Source organism: Apium graveolens, chromosome 4, assembly GCF_009905375.1.
Source record: "Apium graveolens cultivar Ventura chromosome 4, ASM990537v1, whole genome shotgun sequence".
NCBI classification, from domain to species: domain Eukaryota; kingdom Viridiplantae; phylum Streptophyta; class Magnoliopsida; order Apiales; family Apiaceae; genus Apium; species Apium graveolens.
The window spans coordinates 200,746,120-200,765,705 of NC_133650.1; positions in this window are offsets into that span (position 1 = coordinate 200,746,120).

Below are 19,586 nucleotides of genomic sequence, written 5' to 3' on the forward strand. Positions count from 1 at the left end.
AAAAATATGGTTGGAAAGCTAATTTTGAACTCTATATTTTAAAATTAATATTTATTCCATTTTCATCTTTTCTGAGAGAGCTATATAATATTCAAATTCGTTTTGAGTTAAATAAAAAGAAGATTCTAGAGTGGGTTGGCAAAAGACCAAACACCCCTGCCATTTTGGCTATAAGAACCCACCCCTCTCTCTTTGTCTTCTCTCCACCCAGCCACTCTTTCTTTCTTTCTTTCCTCTTTTCCTTCTCTCTCTTTTCTCTCTTCTCTCTCTCGGCCCTCTCCTTCTCTCTATTTCTCTCTCTTGCATGCAACATCAAAACTTAGTCCAAATTCAAAGATTTTGCTACCAGTAGTCATCATTTTCAATCTTCTACTCATATACCAATTGCATGTAAGTATTTAAGCTAGTTTCAAAATCAACTTCTCTTAATTATATCTAAGAAAAGCTCAATTTCTTAGGGTATGATCATAGGAGAAGTGTAGTGTGCTATATGTTGTGTTTTCTTTGGTTATGACTTGGTGTAGTTCAAATTTTTGGAAAAATAAAATGGGGTTTTGATTTCCAAATGAGTTTTGATTGATGATCCATGATTTACTTGCTTATATTTAGTATTGAGTTTGGTATGGACTATAAAATCTTATTTTTAAGAAAATTCTTTGCATGCATGTAAGATTTTGTGTATTCAAGTTGTAACTTGGTTTGATCTTGAGTAAAATGATTAAATAATGGATTTTGCTAAGATAAATATGTGAGTTAAAGGTTGCATGTTAAAAATGGTGTGTGCATGTATGTGTATTTGAAAAACCCGAATGGGTTTTGTTATTAAAAGGGGAATAAATTGATTTTTATGGCTTGCATGCTTGTTGTTTTTAGTTATTGTTTATAATCAAAATGATTGCTTGATTTTATGAATAAAGTTCTCAATTTATATGATTTTGGTTTGATTTTGTGATAAACATGTTCGATTTGGGTTTAAATGAGAGAATATTTGTCAAATGGATCATGCATGTCAAGTTATAGCTTTGCATGTAAATATTTAAGTTAAAAATAATTTAAAAGGATTAGTTTTGGCTTGAACTAAAGTTTATAGATGATCCTTGTACTTACATGTCAATTTGTGGTGTTGCATGTAACAAATTAAGGTTTTGCTTGTAAAATTTTGATTTCTTGTTTGTATTTTGTAAAAAAGCCGAATGGTCCATGGATTTCAAAAGGATTGATTCAAGTTATTTGGTTGATTTGGTTCATTTGTTTAGTTCAATTTTTTGGATAATAAGGAAAGGATTGAGTTGCTTTGTTATCGAGTCATACAAATTATGTGAGTGTTCAGTGTTTATACTCGTGTATATGAGTTAAGCGTTAGATCGAATTGGGCTAATTATTAAACATTTCGAGAACGTCGAGTGGGAATCTATTAGGGTTTGATTTCGGATTGTAGATTCGAAACGTGAAGGCATTCAGGCTAGAAAAGGGAAAGGTATTCTAGGTGGTAGTAGCTCAAACCCTCTAAAGCAGGAAAGTGAATTCAGGCAAGTAACTCTGCCTACTCGTATAATTTGATTATATAGAGGATATTGATGATGCCATGATTGACTAGAGGCTTTTTTATTGCAATTGTGATATACCTATTATTGATTCTTGAGAAACCCTGTTATTGTTCCTTGTGAACCTGTTATTGATTCTTGAGAAACCCTATTATTGTTCCTTGTGAACCTGATATTGATTCTTGAACCCTGATATTGATACTTGTGATATATCTATCACTAATCCCTTGAACCACCCATATATTGTCCTTGTAATGATTTGATATGATTATTGTTCAAACCTTTATAGTAACCTTTTTATTCATATCCTAATCACCCGTTGATAACCTGAATTCTGGTAAACCTTATAAGAACCTTTATGAACTCTTTTACGTAATGATCCTTCATTCCTTTGTTTACCATATCCTGTAATGATCCTTAGAACTGCTTTGATTCCCTAACTTGTATACCATGTTTGTCATTTGATCCAGTTCCTTGGTATTGATCCATATTTGTCATTTGATCCAGTTCCTTGGTATTGATCCATGTTTGTCATTTGATCTAGTTCCTTGGTATAGATCCATGTTTGTCATTTGATCCAGTTCCTTGGTATTGATCCATGTTTACGTTTGATTCATTCACTTTTCTTGAATCATAAATTGAACTTAAGAATGAGTTTCGACTTGAAAGAGTCCGAATGATTTCATATTCTTGGTAATGATAAAATGAATTTAGTAAAACCTTTCTTTTTCCAACACAAGGTTTTCCAAATGAATTCCTAATGGATTGGATTTAGACGTAAGAGACTAGTGGGACTAGTCCAGTCATATAAGAGACTAGTGGGGCTAGTCCAGTTTAAGGCTGAAATTATGCCGTAGGTACCTTAACGACCAGATGGAGGTCAGTACGGGCTGATCACCCATATTATTATTTATGAAAGTTAAAGTAGTCCAATCAAGGGTTCCCTATCACTTTATAAAAAGATATTGAATAAATTGCCTTAACAATTGCTTCTTTGAAAATGAAATGATTTGAAATGATTTGAGAAGAGTTGATTGTGTTATTGTTTATCATACAGCTTTGAGAACCCTGATTCTTATTCTGATATTGTTATCAATCATATAATTGATTCCCAGAGTTGATAGATTCTTATTTTCCACTTGAAAGATCCTTGAGATCCTGTTAACGATTTGTGATGAATGTCGGCTTTCACCCTATCTTGAGCCTTGATTCCTGAAAGCCCAAATCTTTCTTCATAACCCTTTCATAGCCCAAAGACAGAAATCTGCCACCTAGAGATTCAAAATAGAATGCCTTAAGAAGTGATTTGGTAAATCTGTACTATTGCATCATAGAACTTTTATATAGTTACTTGTTGAGATTTTTATGCTCATATATTTTGCTTTGTTCTAACCATGGTAGTTAAGCGAGAAGATGGTCAGACTTAGGCGCACTGCTCATAAGAGCGTACCTGGTGGCCCCTACCGTGTTGTAGGCTTCCAGATGCCAGAGCAGGTAGTACAGGTTGTGCGAGCAAGCGCTTTAGTTGGAAGGTTGTAAAGATACAATGGGTTATCTGTCGCTTCCAAGTCAGAATCGATTATGTAAATTCGATATTATATTTTGGGTTGTAATAATAATTTGTTGGTTGATAGTTTTGTCTTGTCTCATACTTAATCCTGTTAGTAGTTAATCGGGGTTTATATTATTTTATTGATAGTTTAATGGTGTGTGGGTCCTCATTTCCTAACCCCGAGATTGAGGGCATCACAAGTTGGTATCAGAGCTACAAGATCTAGTCCCTGAGACAAGTTAGGATAAAAGGGTATTTTGGGTTATATATCTATATCACGAGAGTGAGAGTATTAGGTATAGTCTAAGAAAAGTGAATAGGTTAAAGCGGCAACTAGAGTTAGGGTGTGAGTCAGTTGGAAGTCTTAACCCTAACGTTGTTTCTTAGTTGTTGTTTTGTATTTTCTCTCAGAACACCAGTAGTGGTAGTGATTCTGAATCAGAGATTAGTTTGACCGGTACCCCAGTGGACTCTATTCCGCCCTCTTCAGAGGAGACTGTGTATGTTAGTTCAGATCCGGAGGAGGATCCATTTGAGAGGAGTGAGATTCCTATGCAGATATCACCCTTGAGGCCAAAGTCAGAGGCCCCAACCCCTGAGCTAGAGTCTGAGATGCCTAAGATTGTGCCTGTTAGTGTTGGAGGCAAGTTAGCCCAGGATCGAGATTTTGTTTATTCCCGCATTCTTGAGTTGGGAGCTTTGGTGGATAGGCTAGCTCGAGAGTCTAGGAAGAGGACTTCAGTTATGGAGGATGAGTGGAGAGCTAGGATTCAGTTGGTGGAACAGATTGCCCGGAGGAGATTAGACGAGGGACCGTCTACTAGTGATGCATATGTTGAGGCCCGGAGGGTGCATAAGATCATAAGTTGGATGTTGTCTATTTTGAGGGAGATCTTGGATGATTAAATGGTGGTGATCAGGCGGGACATTTGGTGGAGCCCGTAGTTGTTGTTGTTTTCAGTGCCAGTAGGCTTGGGATACTTGGTCAGATGTCGGGATCCCTTTTTCATTTGTTATGTTTTAGAACTAAGTATTATAGTAGCAGTTGTTAGAAGTTAGGGGTAAATAGAGGGATGTTTTCCAGTTTTTCCTCTGTTTAACCCTGCCATATTATTTTATTCTATTTCAGAACTTGATGTAATCAGACCTTTTATCTATGTACCTTTGATTTGTTATATCAATCATATATCTTGTTTCCTATTATGAACCCTGGAAATCCTTATAAATTATTTTACATACCGTGTTTCTATATAACTGTTTTCAATACTTCATAAAATCATACCTTGTGCCATGTGCAAACATAACTGATAAGAGAAATTATGTAGTAATAGGATTACATGTGCAAAAAAATTGGGCAAAGCTTAAAACCCGTCAAAGTTATTTTGTAGTAAAATGTTGTTGTTGTATATCAATGCCATGCTATCGTATTGCTAAATAATTGCTCAATTAGGTTTGTAAGAAATGGCCAACTCACCAGATCACCAGGGAGAAGAACCTTAAACCCAAGACCAAGAACTAAACCAAGATACTTCTATGATGAACCAACTTGCTCAGTTTTTGCACCAACCTGTAGCCCCTAAAGTCGGAAACTTCAAACATTTTCAGTCTGTACATCCCCCAGAGTTCTTAGGTTTTCCCGAACTGATAAAAGCTCAGTCGTGGTTAAGAGAAATGGAGAAAACATTTGAATTAGCAGAAGTTAAGGAAGAAAAGAAAGCTCAGTATGCGAGTTATTACCTTAAAGACGAGGCAAGTTTCCGGTGGGAATCTTCAAAGGCTTTACTTGAAGGAAAGGACTTATCGTGGGAAAAGTTTACCGAGATGTTTCTGGAGAAGTACTTACCAAGTTATATGCAAGACCAGTTAGAGATGAAGTTTTTAGATCTTGGACAAGAGGATATGTCAGTGGCAGAATATGAAGTAAAATTCTCATAATTATCTAGGTTTGTACCTAAGTATGTGAATACGGAGGCGAAGAAGGCCAAAAGGTTCCAGCAGGGACTTAGGCCATGGATACGGAGTCCAGTGGCACTGTTGGAGATCAAGAACTATGCCACCTTGGTGCAGAAGGCAATGATAGTGAAAGGGGAGCGAGAAGCTGCAAAAAGAGAAAATGAAGGTAGGAAAAAAAGTTTGAGAACTCAGAGTAAGAACAAGGAAGTTCGAAGTTTAGAGGGAAGTTTTGCAAGAATGGAGGAGGTCAGAATCAAAAGTTTCAAAAGTTTAAACCCGATAATGGAGCTCAAAAGAATCGTTTTCAGTAGACCGGACAACCGGGAAAGGATAGTAGACCTCAGATTCAAGAGTGTAAAGTTTGTGAAAAAAGACACCCGGGGAGGTGTAACAAGCTGGATGTGACCTATTTTAGGTGTAACTAGAAAGGACATTATTCGTCGGAATGCCCAAGTGGAGCAAAGAAGCCCGAATTAACCTATTTTAAGTGTGGAAAAGTGGGCCATATGGCTAAAAATTGTAAGGAGCCTGTTCAAAAGGCAAATGTTCTTAGGATTGCTGGACCACCGCTTCTCCTAGCACCAACAGCTAAACCCGGAGCTAGAACCTTTAACATGACAATGAAAGACGCGGTGCAAGATGTGGATGTGGTGGCAGGTATGCTCGTTATAAACTCAGTAGAAGTAAAAGTATTAATGGATTCTGGAGCAACTAGATCCTTTATTGCTGAAAGTATTCTTGATAGACTAAAATGTGTTGTGTACCCTCTTGAACCCAATTTGATTATAGATGTATCAAATCAAGAGAAAGTCATTGTTAATAGGGTTTGTCCCGATTACGATGTGGTTATAGAAGGTCGGCACTTTTCTGCTGACTTAATCCTTTTTAAGTTAGGAGAATTCGACGTTATATTAGGAATGGATTGGTTGTCGAACCACGAGGTGCAAATAAAGTGTAAAAGTAAGAAGGTGAAGTTAAAGACTAAGGATGGTGATGAAGTGATATTCAAGGGAAAAAGACAAGATAAGAAGTTTCTAACGACTATTCAGACGAGGAGATTGTTATGACAAGGATGCGAAGCTTATTTGGCTCATGTCAAAGATATGGAGAAAGAATCTATAAGGATTGAGGATATTCCGGTAGTAAGAGATTTTCCCGACGTGTTTCCAGATAAATTACCTGGACTACCTCCAGATTGAGAGATCGAGTTTACGATTGATTTGGCTCCTGGAACGGAACTAGTATCGAAAGCTCCCTATCATTTGGCGCCAGTTGAGATGAAGGAATTGGCAATGCAATTGCAAGAATTGTTGGATAAAGGAGTAATACGCCCAAGTGTATCCCCGTGGGGTGCACCAGTATTATTTGTAAAGAAGAAAGAAGGAAGTATGAGGTTATGCACTGTTATCGCGAATTGAATAAGTTGATGATTAAAACTAAGTACCTTCTACACGAGGTGATTTCCTAGTAATCAGAAGAAGTGGTTTGGTTCATCACTATTCTTCATAAGGGGAGAAGCTGTTTTACAAAAGGGGAGTACCATTAGTTCTTATCTGTGGATCCTATTATACGGGAGAGGTGGTGGACGAAGGTGATCTCATTTAAGTAGTTGATTCTCATAGGGGGAGAAGCAAGAGAGATATGTGCTTCTCAACAGGAAATGTGGTTGTACAAAAGAAGCTGCTGATGATTACTTCCAGACTAAGAAGTATTATCTGGAATAGATTTGAAGAACCAAGGAAATGAAGATGAAACTACTTGAAGATCAATTCAGTGCTAAAAGAACAAGCATCTTTCAATTCAGTTACTCAAGAAATCTGGAAATGCAGTATTTGATCAAGAAAACCAGGAGCATTATTTACAAGTCCTGGTATATTACTTTTTCTAGTTGTTAGTTGAGTTATCCTCTCCATTTAATTTTTTTGTTAGGTTTAACAATCAAATATGGGGAGATTATTAGTGAGACTGCGTAGCTGTATGAACAATTACATGATAACTCAACACGAGAACAACACTAGAACATGAAAGGTTTATAATACTACATCTACACAAGAAATCAGAAGAAATGAAGACAAGGCAAATACAAAGAATCAAAAGATTAGAAGAAAGCTTGAAGTCTGTTTATAAGTCACTGAAAGAAGTTCATTAATATGATTATGCCTCAGTGAAGAATAAATATTAAAGACTTTCAGGGTTTCGGAAATGTTGAAGATTCAGTATACAAGTGTCACCAGAAGATTTCATTGTATTGGCATTGATTGAAGATAGACAGTGTTCGAAGCATAGGAATCTGAAGAATTGAAGATATGGTATAGACAGAGGTTAAAGAAGACAGTTGCAGTCTTGAAATTATACTCACTGACAGGAGTTCATTTATATGTTCAAGCGTCGGTGAAGAACAGTGAATGAAGTATTCAAGTTTGTAGTAGCAATGAAGACGTTGTCTAAAGTACCATAAAGAATTCTAGTGAAAGTACATTTGTTTATTGACAGTCAGTGTCTGAAGCGATAAAGTTGTTGCAAGTTTAACAATGTAATTAAGGCTATAATATGAAGACCTGAATCGGGGTTAGTCATCTGTGAACCAGACCAGTTACACTAGGCGTCAACAGCTCGTCAAAGGAATCTGGGTATTTTTTAGAAGAATTGTTAAGTTGAGGAACGTACTTGGATTGAACGTTTATTTGTTAAAGTACGAGAAGAGGTGTGCAGAGGATACAACTAAACAGCTAGAGGGATTGGCGAAGTTCAAAGTTTATTTGTTAACTTAAATAAATTTATTTAACGGACTTTAATATAATTTATTTAATAAACTTAAAATGATTTATTTTATAAAATTTAAATAAGTTTATTTTATAAATCTAAATTAGTTTATTTATATAAGTTATATTTAAGTTTATTTTATAAATTAATTTAGTTACAATTTAAACTTAAAAAAAGAAAACAAAAACAAAAACAAAACAAAAACAAAAACAAAAACAAAAAAAGAAAAGAAAATGAAAAGAAAGAAAAATGAATAAGGCGGATGGTTTTGGTTTATAAAAGAAAAGTACAAGTACATTTTGTTTGTACTAGTAACATTAGTAGTCTCCAGAGAACTTCCCTCATCCCCCTGGTGTAGCCATAGAGACACAGATAAATATTCTAAGGCAAGAAACTCCTCACCCTGGTCGCCATAGAAACTACTACTCCTCCTCCTGTTACTCATATAGTCGCCATAGAGGAGATGTAATATTTTTTAAGTACAAACATTACTCCTTGGTCGCTATAGAGCACTCCTCAACCTCAACCACTACTTTATTGAATCAATCAATAAATTTGTGTGGTCAATATTCATCCACACATCTTTATTGAATATAAAGACTATACTTTGAAGAAGAAACTGTTAGATATATTTGTGATGTCATGTCTAATAATGATTTGTGTTTAGTTTTCAGATCTTAACTAACAGGACAAATTAGGACTTAACTGGAAATCAGTACTTATATTGAAGTCAGAACTTAAGATATCAGAACTTAAGTTATCAGAATTTAAGTTATCAGAAGATATTTATCAGGAGATAATATCAAGACTTAAGGAGACTTTCAGATAAGGAAGGCGGCTGATTGAAAGGAAAGATGATTGAGACTAAAACAAGAAGAGATATGCATGGAGAAGAATTCTATGAAGAATAGAATACTTGGAATAAAAGATAACTAGTTGATATATTTTAGGACGCAGACTTATGTTCGATATTAATTAGAAGTTTATCTTGTAACTGTGTGTCTATATAAATACAGCATAGGGTTTACACTATAAGTGTTATCCAATTCGAGAATATTATTTATTGTAACACTAGCAGCTCTCGTGATATTTGTTCATCACTGAGAGAGGACGGTTTCATTGTAATACTGTTTTATTAATAAGATTATTCTGTGTTTCATACTTGTGTTCTTAATTCGATTTGATTGTGCTAGACACTGTATTCAACCCCCTTCTACAGTGTGTGTGACCTAACTAGTGGTATCAGAGCAATCTGTTAACATACATACAATAAAGATCCAAAAACAATCATGTCTGAAGAAACACAAACTCCAACCAAGCCCACCAAAACTGAAGAAACTCCAAAGACTCAAATCCATAATCGATATGAGACTATTATGTGACGGACCCACTAATATTAACTAGCAATAATAGAGATAAACAAAGCAGTAAAGGATTACAACTAGTTAATTAATATTACAGAACCATAAATCCAAGTCCCCGAATCCACAGGTAAGAGTTTGAACAACATCTAAACAACTAATAATACAAAAGTCTAATATCCAAGGTCAAATACATCTACAAATTTTAAATTCCCAAAAGTTCTCTAAACCTTAGGGAACAACCAGTTCCCTATCTGCTCCAACATCTAACGGTATGCATATCCTGAACCACCACAATTATTACGCGCGGTCTGCTTGAAATGAGGCATCTTCGGGCTTAACTGAAAGGATAACAACAATAACAATATTAATGATCAAAACGCTCAGCAAGTGAATAATAGGGTACAATAGTTCATCATATGCTCAATTAAACAATAACAGAAGGTAAATCAACAATATAAATTTGTCAAGTAAAGTTCAAGATTTTAACAAGTGAATGGAATTGAAATCACACAGCGCTATGAGCAATGAGGGGTGATCAGCCCACATCAAAGCTCCGAACCACACAACAAGTGATTCACAACCATTGAGGATCCTCGACACACATTGGCCATATAAAACCATCAGGCTCCCTGCTACTGAGGTTTTAAAACTTTAACAGTGACTGGCGCCTCAGTCTTATTATATCATTCAATTCCTTTTTAATAACTCATTTCAAAAAAGGGGTTCTTGATCAAGGATAATATAACAAGGCGAAAAGACAAGGTTTGAATGAGAGGATGAAATTAGTGTCTGGGTTTCCAAAGGAAATGAATCTATTGTATGAGGGTTTTAGGTTCCACTGGATATATTAAGGAACTATTTGTAGGGGGTATTCACAGAGATACGAGGAAAATGGGTCAATTCAAGTATGGAAGCGATTAATTAAGTTCAAGATCCAATTATTGAGTGATGTAGGGACTAGTCAATGTTTTTAAATGATAATCATACCTTCGCAGGGTGTTCAACCACAAGAAACAGAATTATAAAGAATAGTTGAGAGTTCACTTTCCTGAACTACGCTTATTGAGTACTTGAATGGTGTAATGACCGGGAAATTTACGTTGTATTATATTATATTTATAATAAAATATGTGTATTAATATGTCATTTATATGTGATTAAATGTGTTGAGTCATTAAACCCTAACTGCTACGTGTTACGTGTTATCTGTTTTGATTCAAACGTGTTTTGGATATTTATTGAGTGTTTTATTGTAAGTTTTATATTTTATATCAAAACCCGTACAGCTCAAAACCATGTTTTAAAAGCCCATATTTCAAACAAAATCATTGGCCCTATTTTGCCAAAAATGCCCTATACAATATCGCTATTCCGAACCCCTAGACGTTTTACAAATTTACCTTTTTCGCGAAAAATGACTTTTCCGGACCCCTTCGGGTACCAAAAATCCCACAAAAATCACATTTTTATTTTTATATGATCATGAAATTATCATATATCATTTTTCATTTCATTTTTGTAATATTCACAATTTTTTGGAATTTTTGGCATTTATTTTGTATTTATTGGATATTTAAAAATTCAATATTAATACCCAAAAATTATAAAATTGGGGCCAAATATTTTTATTAGGAGTGTAATTAGACCTTTAATTTTATTTAGGGGTATTATTTTCATAAATATAAATACCAGATTTACCATTAATTAATTCAGTTAATTACTATTAAAAATCAGAAAATTAAGAAAAAGGGAATTAGGGAATTAGGGTTCTTGAGTGTTCTTGCAGATCAAAGCCGATTTGATCGTGATAGGAGTGTCATAAATCGAAGTGTGAGTAACCGATTTGAAGCCCCAAACCTGTTCTATCAGATTATCACGTCAAAATCATTATCAGGGGTATTGATTTTTATTTTGTAATTTTCGGATTATTTCTTGAATTCGGGTTTTATGATTGAGTAGTTGTTTAATGATTCTGTTAGTATAGACGTTTAAATCGTTGATTTTGGAGTTGAACGGCACCAGTTTCGTAGTGTTTAGCTTCGGTTTCGTGGTCGTCTGAAAAGCGGCGACGCCGCCGCTGTCTTCGTCTCCGGCGATGTTCGACGATGAAGCAGGGACGGTGGAAGGCAACTGGGGGCAGGGTCGTATTTCTGCAGTCACGGGGAAGAGAAACCCTGCAATTCCCGATTGAAACCGTGCTGTTTGGAGGGGGAAACGAGGCTCGCTGGAAACCGTCGCCGTCGCCGGATTCTGGGACGGTGACGGCTGTTCTTCCCGACCCGAGGTCGACCCGGTTTCGACTCGGGAAACGACCCGGGTTTGATCCTAAAAACCCATCCCCTGTTTCTGTTTTTGTGTTTTTGATTAAATTAATTATTTATTTATATTTTAGTATATTAAAATCAATTTTTAATAATTCTAAAAAGTAAATAAAAATTAGATTTAAATTCTGAAAAATAGTATTATTAATTTCTGAATTATTTTATTAAATTATAAATTCGAATTTAATTATTTAATTAATTATTTTATTATTTATCTAATTATTTATTAGTTATCTAATTAATTAATAATTAGGTAATTAATTAATAATTAGGTAATTAATTAATAAATAAGGATTAAAAATAATTAAATAATATGATTAATAATCTAATAATTAGTTAGTATTGCGAGTAATAATTCGATAATGAGAATTAATATTCGAGCATTAGTTATTCGAAGAATGTCGTAATAATTGTTCGTATCGTATAATTAAATACAGATAATTAATTGATTAACGAATCGTTTAAATTCCAATAATAATATATTAGTTCGGTAGTATTCGAGAATAGTGCGTAGCTCGTATTTATACGAGTAATTGATTGTTGAGTTGGATTATGATTCGAATAATGACTCAATTGTTTAATAATTAACGTACTAGTTAATGATATCGATTATTTATTTATAAATAATCGATCTAATCAAATAAGTAACGATGAGTTGTAAATATTTGTAATAAATTGTGATTAATCCTAATAATTAGGGATTAATTATTTTAAATTAGTAAATAATTATCTATTAATTATTTATTAGTTATTTATTTATTAAATATATAAAAAGTGATTAATTATTTCGATAATTAGTCACATAATTTTCAATAAATCATAACTTCTTCATTTTAACTCCAAAAATTATAAAAAAATTATTTTTGACTTTAATTTTCTTAAATAATTATTTAAAAATTATTTTGGGATTTAAAAAATTGGCAATAATTATTTATATTGAATAATAAATTGAATTATCAGTGTTTAATTGATAATAATTCAACCGTTAGTCCGAATTGAGCGAAACGAAAGCCTGTTGACTCAGAAAAATGAATTCTTTTCACTAAAAATAATATGAAGACCTAATTTCTTCTCGAAATTAGTTGACTCTATTGATTGATTGATTATCAGTCGGAATGTGTGTCGAGACGAGTTCAAAAAATTCCGGAAAAATGGGAACTAAAGAAAAAAAGGTGATCAACGGAGCAATCAGCGAGTCGATTTCGATTCTAAAAATTATTTTAACTATAAAAATGATTATGTGCTTATGTGCTTATGTGTATTATGTGGTTAATCGAGTCTTACTTGCTTATATGTAATATTCGAGTTGGTTATAAGCGTATTGGTAGATAGTAGGAACAAAATGAAGTCGATTAAAGTGCAACCGAAGTACAAAATGAATTAACCAATCTATTTTGCTAAAAGAAACTAAGCCAGCAAGGCAGGTCAAGTAGGGGATAGACGGAAGTGATTTAATTGCAGTAAGTCGCTCAGAAGACAAGTTTCTCCCCTATTCTATTTTCCAGAATAGTGATATTCTCTTCAGATTCTTATTACATTTGTATTACTTTAATTCCTTTATTCATATCTCAGTTCGATTCTTGAATTATTCTTTTCATTTGAATTTATTATTCATATTCCAATTGTTACTCACAATTATTGATATATTCTGGTGATTAGAATATATCAAAACATACCGATTTGTTCTAGTTGCTATTCTAGGGATTGTATAATACTACTTTTGGGATTAAGTCTACTTAATCCTAAGGACCGGGACATAACCGGATCCTTGAGATGGGCCGTAGTGCCTGGGTGCCCGACGGGATCTATATGATGAGATATAGATCTGCACTGTATCCTGGCTGATCAGTATGGTATAGCTGCGAACTTGAGTCCAGTGTAGTTCATTTGCATTCGCCAGCAATGGCCTTCTTTTTATTCTTATGAGGTTATATCTTTGCAGATAAACCTGGGTTACGGATCCAATTATACTGTTTTAACATTGTGTATATTTTGTAGACTTATTGAGCAATTTTTGGCTCACCCTTTTTTTGTTGTTATTCACCTTATTGTTTTCAGTTAAGAAGGAATATGAAACCCGTCAGGACACGAGTGGTAAAGAAGCGGGTCAAGCCTCGGGATCCTCTTATACCCAAGGTGTTGATCCCAATCCAGGAAGAAAGCTTTGAGTTGCCCGAGCAGGTGGAGTGTTGATAGATAGTGTGTGTGTTTGAATAAAAGCTGAACTGAGTTTAAAATGAATTAGACAATGGTTTGTAATAAAGAAAGTTTGTGAGATTTTGAATGTTGGTTTGTAGTAAAAGTAGTTAGTGGTTCTTGTTTTCATACTTCAACCTAAAAAGGTCCTGGTAGTTGTTAAGGGGTTTAGTTTTCATTTCTTTATTATTTATTAATAAGCTTGTACAGGTTTGGTGATTAGCTCGTAACCCCCAGACTTATACCCCGGGTCTGGAGGGCGTTACAAATGAGATCGTCTAGGGGCTCCTTTTCTGGCCTCCTACTTGAACCTATAATAAATAGTATCCTCGTCACAACTTTTGCTAACTACCCTTTCGTGTACATTATATATATACACATACATATAAAAAAAATATATATATATATATACACTTAACACACTTAATTTCAAGTGATATCTATGCTTCACATAACCCACATAACACGTAATCATGGAAATATGACGTTTAGTTAATAGTACATACTTATACTCTATTCACTATTTTAGATCCTTATGCACATGACCAAGTAACACAAAAAATTTATGATTAATACTATTACTCTTCTTTTAAAGACCACAACTTATCCTAAAAGTAGTAAGGCACACTTAGGCCTCACTCACAATAACTCACAAAACTAATGCATGTTCTAAATTCTTCCCGGATGCATGCCTTGGCACCACTTATGTGCCTTGACACAAATATACATTTCTACCTTGGGCCTTCACTTAATTATGATTTCTACAGACTCTTATGACATAATGCAACTCCCAAACTTGACTTGACATCAAGGCCTCACTCATAAAGCACTTAAACACAATGCATTCCTCATAGGCTTCCTAATGTAACTCTTATTGTGACTCTTGGGTGTTTTGGTGGAAATGAGGTATCAGCACCTTGGGTCTTCACTCCAAACCAACTCTCTGAGGTTCCTAAGACTCTAAACTAACTCTTAGAGTTGTAATGACTCAAAAACCTCACTTGGTCCTCCCTAGGCCTCAAGTGGAAGTTGACATAAATCTGCCTTCCCTGGTTTCCAAACTGCCCTATTTTTACCAACTTAAAACTCATATAAATTGTTCAATTATTGATTTTAATGACATGTTAAGCTTCCTAGGACTTCTTTATACTATTATAAACCAATTCCCAATGAATACTTATCCTAAAACATGGTTATAATGGGTCAAATATGGACTTGTAGCAAATCTGCCCTGTTTTGAGTTCCTCTCGATTTTGTGCATGTGCACCTAACCAAATGCATGATTCTACCCATTCTAAAGCTTCTGGACTCAATTACATACCAATTCATAACTCCACTGAACTTGGGCCTAACAAGGCCTCACAAATGCATACCTAAAATGACCTACACTTCAAGTGCAAAAATCTGTCCAAATAGGACTAATGCATCCCTTCCACCTTAACTCCCTTCTTAAGCATCGAAACCAATAAACCAACCAAAAACCAAACCTAATGTCATGCTAACACCTACTGACCTATAGTGCACAAAGTTGAATTACAAATTTATTTAACAAGAAATCAATTATAAGGATATGCAAGGTAACACTTACAAGACAAGCCATTGCTTATTCATTTTTAAAGCAATAATTTGAACTACACATGCATGGAAATATCATGACACCTACTGATTTTATGCTCCTATCATCATATACATTTTAAACTAGCATTTAATCAAGGGAAACATGGTATTCATATCAAAAATTAAGTATCAAGAGGTTAAAAGATCAACTACAATACTACTATCATGATCTCGGGTTTTAAGCCAAAAATTCGAGCTATATACTTGGGTTAGGCACTTGATACCTACTGATTTTAATCTCTTCTAGTCATGAAATAATTAATCTATAATTTTAACATAAAATTCATGGCATGCATCTCATAAAAATCAAGTATCAAAACTCATAGCAAGCAAGTATGGTTCCTAGTCTAAAAATACCTGTAAATCAACATGCAAAGGCAAATCTCAACATGCAAGGGCTATAATTAACATGCAAGTCTTAAAACTTAATATACTTGTAGATATGCATAGAATTCAAGATTTTAAACATCATATCTCATCATTTTTGAAGCAAAATGGTTTATAAGCAACATGCAAAGTCATTTTCATAGAAATTTCTAAAGAATCAACCATATACATTCGGCTCTTTCAATAAATCATTGCCAAATGCTATGAACATTCTTATGACTTGGAATATTTAAGTAAAAATACTCCTCCAAGATCATATCAAGTCCATATCTTTAAGCCTTTATGATTTTAGTCCTTAAATCCATGAGAATTCAAGGCCTAAATCTTGGCTATAAAAACACATCAAAACATAGTTAAACATACCATTTATGAGCTAAATATTCAAGTATAAAGGTGAGAATATGAGGGAACTAGCTCCTTGATCAAAGCGTTTGAAAAGGAAAGAAAAAAAATGAAAGAAGAGGGGGTGGGGAGGCTTCGGCCGAGAGGGAGGAAAAAGGGGAGGAAGGGAGTGAAGTGGTGTGTAAAATGAGAGAATGTGACTTGTGTTTTGGATTTTATTGTGTTAAAATGGTAGTGGAATGGAGAAATGACTCATATGCCCTTTCTATAAGCTTACACACCATTGCATGCAAGGGCACATGGGTATTTTACTTGGTCAAAATGAATGAGTGGGGTTGGAAATGGCAATCATATCATTGGTCTCTTTTATAAAGAATTTTGTATGCAAGGGCACATTAGTAATCTAGTAATCTTTTTTCTTAGAATTAAAAATATGCTTAAAAAGAATGAATTTTAATAAATAAAGTACAATTCCATAAATCACAAAAATTATACCATAATTTACTTTAAAATTTTTGAAATTTTATAAGAGTATTTTCAAGAAATTTGAATTAAAAAAAAATTTCAAAAGAATTTTCTTTATAATAATACTTCTATAACAAACCACTTAAAAATATAATTTAATTAGATTTTAATGCACATAAAGCTTTAAAAATTTAATCTAGCATTATACCAATTTATCTATTCGTTTAAGCACAGAATTTTCATATCCAAATAATTATGCGAAGATTTGAATCGTCTCGAAGAAAAATATATTTGTATTTACTTACTGCACATAATCACTGGAAAACAATATCATACTCACAGTAATGCACAAAAATGCCACATCATAGATTTATAATATCATAATATTTACATTCATTACAACCTTCCCCCCTTTAAGGATTCTGTCCCCAGAATCTAAGCAAAAAGATGAGGATACTTATCTATCATATCACTTTTTAATTCCCATGTTGACTCTTCAACTTTGGGATTTCTCCATAAAACTTCAACTAAAGAAACTATCATATTCCTTAACACTTTATCCTTTCTATCTAGAATGCTAACAGGTTGCTCGACATAAGATAAATCTGGCTCAATCTGCACTGTTTCATTCTCTATGATACATTTGGTGTCGGGGTTGAACTTCTTAAGCAATGATATATGAAAAACGTTGTGAATGTGCTGCATTTGAGGTGGTAAATCCAACTCGTACGCCACTTTTCCAACTTTACCCAAAATCTCAAAAGGTCCGACAAATCTTGGACTCAACTTTCCTTTCTTTCCAAATCTAGTTATCCCTTTCCATGGCGACACTTTCAACAGAACGATTTCTCCTATTTCATACTCTACATTCCTTCTGCGCGGATCAGCATACTTTTGTTGTCTATCATGAGCTGCGATCAATCGATTTCGAATCAAATCTACCGCTTCTTTCGTCTGATGAATCAGTTCGAGGCCAATTACCTTTCGCTCTCTGACTTCATCCCAATATATGGGTGATCTACACTTTCTTCCATAAAGAGCTTCATACGGGGGCATTCCAATACTGGCATGAAAGCTATTGTTATACGAAAACTCTACTAAAGGTAGGTGATCGTCCCAATTTCCTTTAAAGTCTAAAGCATAAGATCTCAACATGTCTTCTATGGTCTGGATCGTGCGCTCACTCTGTCCATCCGTCTGTGGGTGATAGGTAGTGCTCATCTTGAGTCGAGTTCCCAAATGTTCTTGGAATTGCTTCTAAAATCTAGAGTTGAAACGAGGGTCTCTATCCGACACAATGGATACTGGAACTCCATGGCGAGTAACAATTTCATTAAGATACATATGAATCAACTTGTCCATTGAGAATCTCTCGGTAATCGGTAGAAAATGAGCTGGCTTAGTCAATCGATCGATTATTACCCAAATAGCGTCATGATTAGATTTTGTCCTTGGTAATCCAACTATAAAGTCCATTGCAATGTGCTCCCACTTCCATTCAGGTATTTTTAAGGGCTGAATTAGTCCACTCGGTCTCTGATGATCGGCTTTTACCCTTTGACACGTGTAACACTTACTAATCCATTGAGCAATCTCCTTCTTCATATCCGGCCATGAAAAGTTATGTTTCAAATCTTGATACATTTTTGTGCTTCCTGGGTGAATAGAAAATTCTGAGTTGTGAGCATCCTTTAAAATCTCGTTCTTCAATTCTTCCACATTCGGTATCCAAATTCTTGATGAAAATCTTAGAATTCCTTGGTTGTCCTTTTGAGTGCAAATCTCTTCTCCGGTCAACTCATTCATCCTTTGATTCATTACTTCTTCTTAACACTTCTTGATCTTTCCTAATAATTCTGGTTGAAAAGTCAACGTACAAATCATTTCTGCAGGTGCACTTGGAGCTCGAATCTCAATTTCCATCTTCTCAAATTCCTTTGATAACTCTTGGGCCATGGTTAACATATTCAGTCTCTCCTTATGACTCAAAGCATCTGCTACTACGTTCGCTTTTCCGGGATGATAATTGATTGTGTAATCTTAGTCCTTAATCAACTCCAACCATCTTCTTTGCCTCATGTTTAATTCCTTCTGAGTGAAAATGTACTTCAGGCTCTTGTAATCTGTATATATCTCGCATTTCTCTCCATAAAGGTAATGTCTCCACAGCTTCAAAGCAAATACAATTGCAGCTAGTTCCAAGTCGTGAGTTGGGTATCTTTGTTCGTGAGGATTAAGTTGTCTTGACGCGTAGGATATCACCTTCCCGTGTTGCATTAAAACACAACCCAATCCTTTGTGTGAAGCATCACTGAATATCACAAAATCTCCTTTATCATCTGGCAAAGCTAAAACTGGAGCAGTAACCAACTTTTGCTTTAATTCTTGAAAACTCCTTTCACATTTCTCCGTCCATTCAAACTTCTCATTCTTTCGGGTCAATTTTGTCAATGGTACCGCAATCTTAGAGAAATCCTTCACAAATCTTTGATAGTATCCGACCAATCCCATGAAACTTCTAACTTCAGTCGGGGCTTTCGGCTTTTCCCAGTTCATTACAGCTTCTATCTTTGCTGGATCAACTCGAATCCCTTCCCTACTGACAATGTGTCCTAGAAACTGAACTTCTCATAACCAAAATTCACACTTCGAAAATTTTGCATATAACTTCTCCTTTCTTAAAGTCTCCAAAGCTATTCTCAAATGTTCAGCATGTTCTTCCTCGGTCTTTGAGTATATTAAAATGTCATCGATAAACACAATAACAAACTTATCCAAGTACTCCTTGAATACTCGATTCATCAAATCCATAAAGGCGGCTGGCGTATTTGTCAATCCAAATTCCATAACTAAAAACTCGTAATGTCCGTATCTGGTTCTGAAAGCAGTCTTTGGTATGTCTTCCGGCTTAATCTTCAACTGATGATATCCCGATCGCAAGTCAATCTTTGAAAAATAAGTCGCTCCTTTAAGTTGGTCAAACAAGTCATCAATACGAGGTAATGGATACCTATTCTTAATGGTCAATTTGTTCAACTCTCTATAGTCAATGCACAATCTCATACTTCCGTCCTTCTTTTTC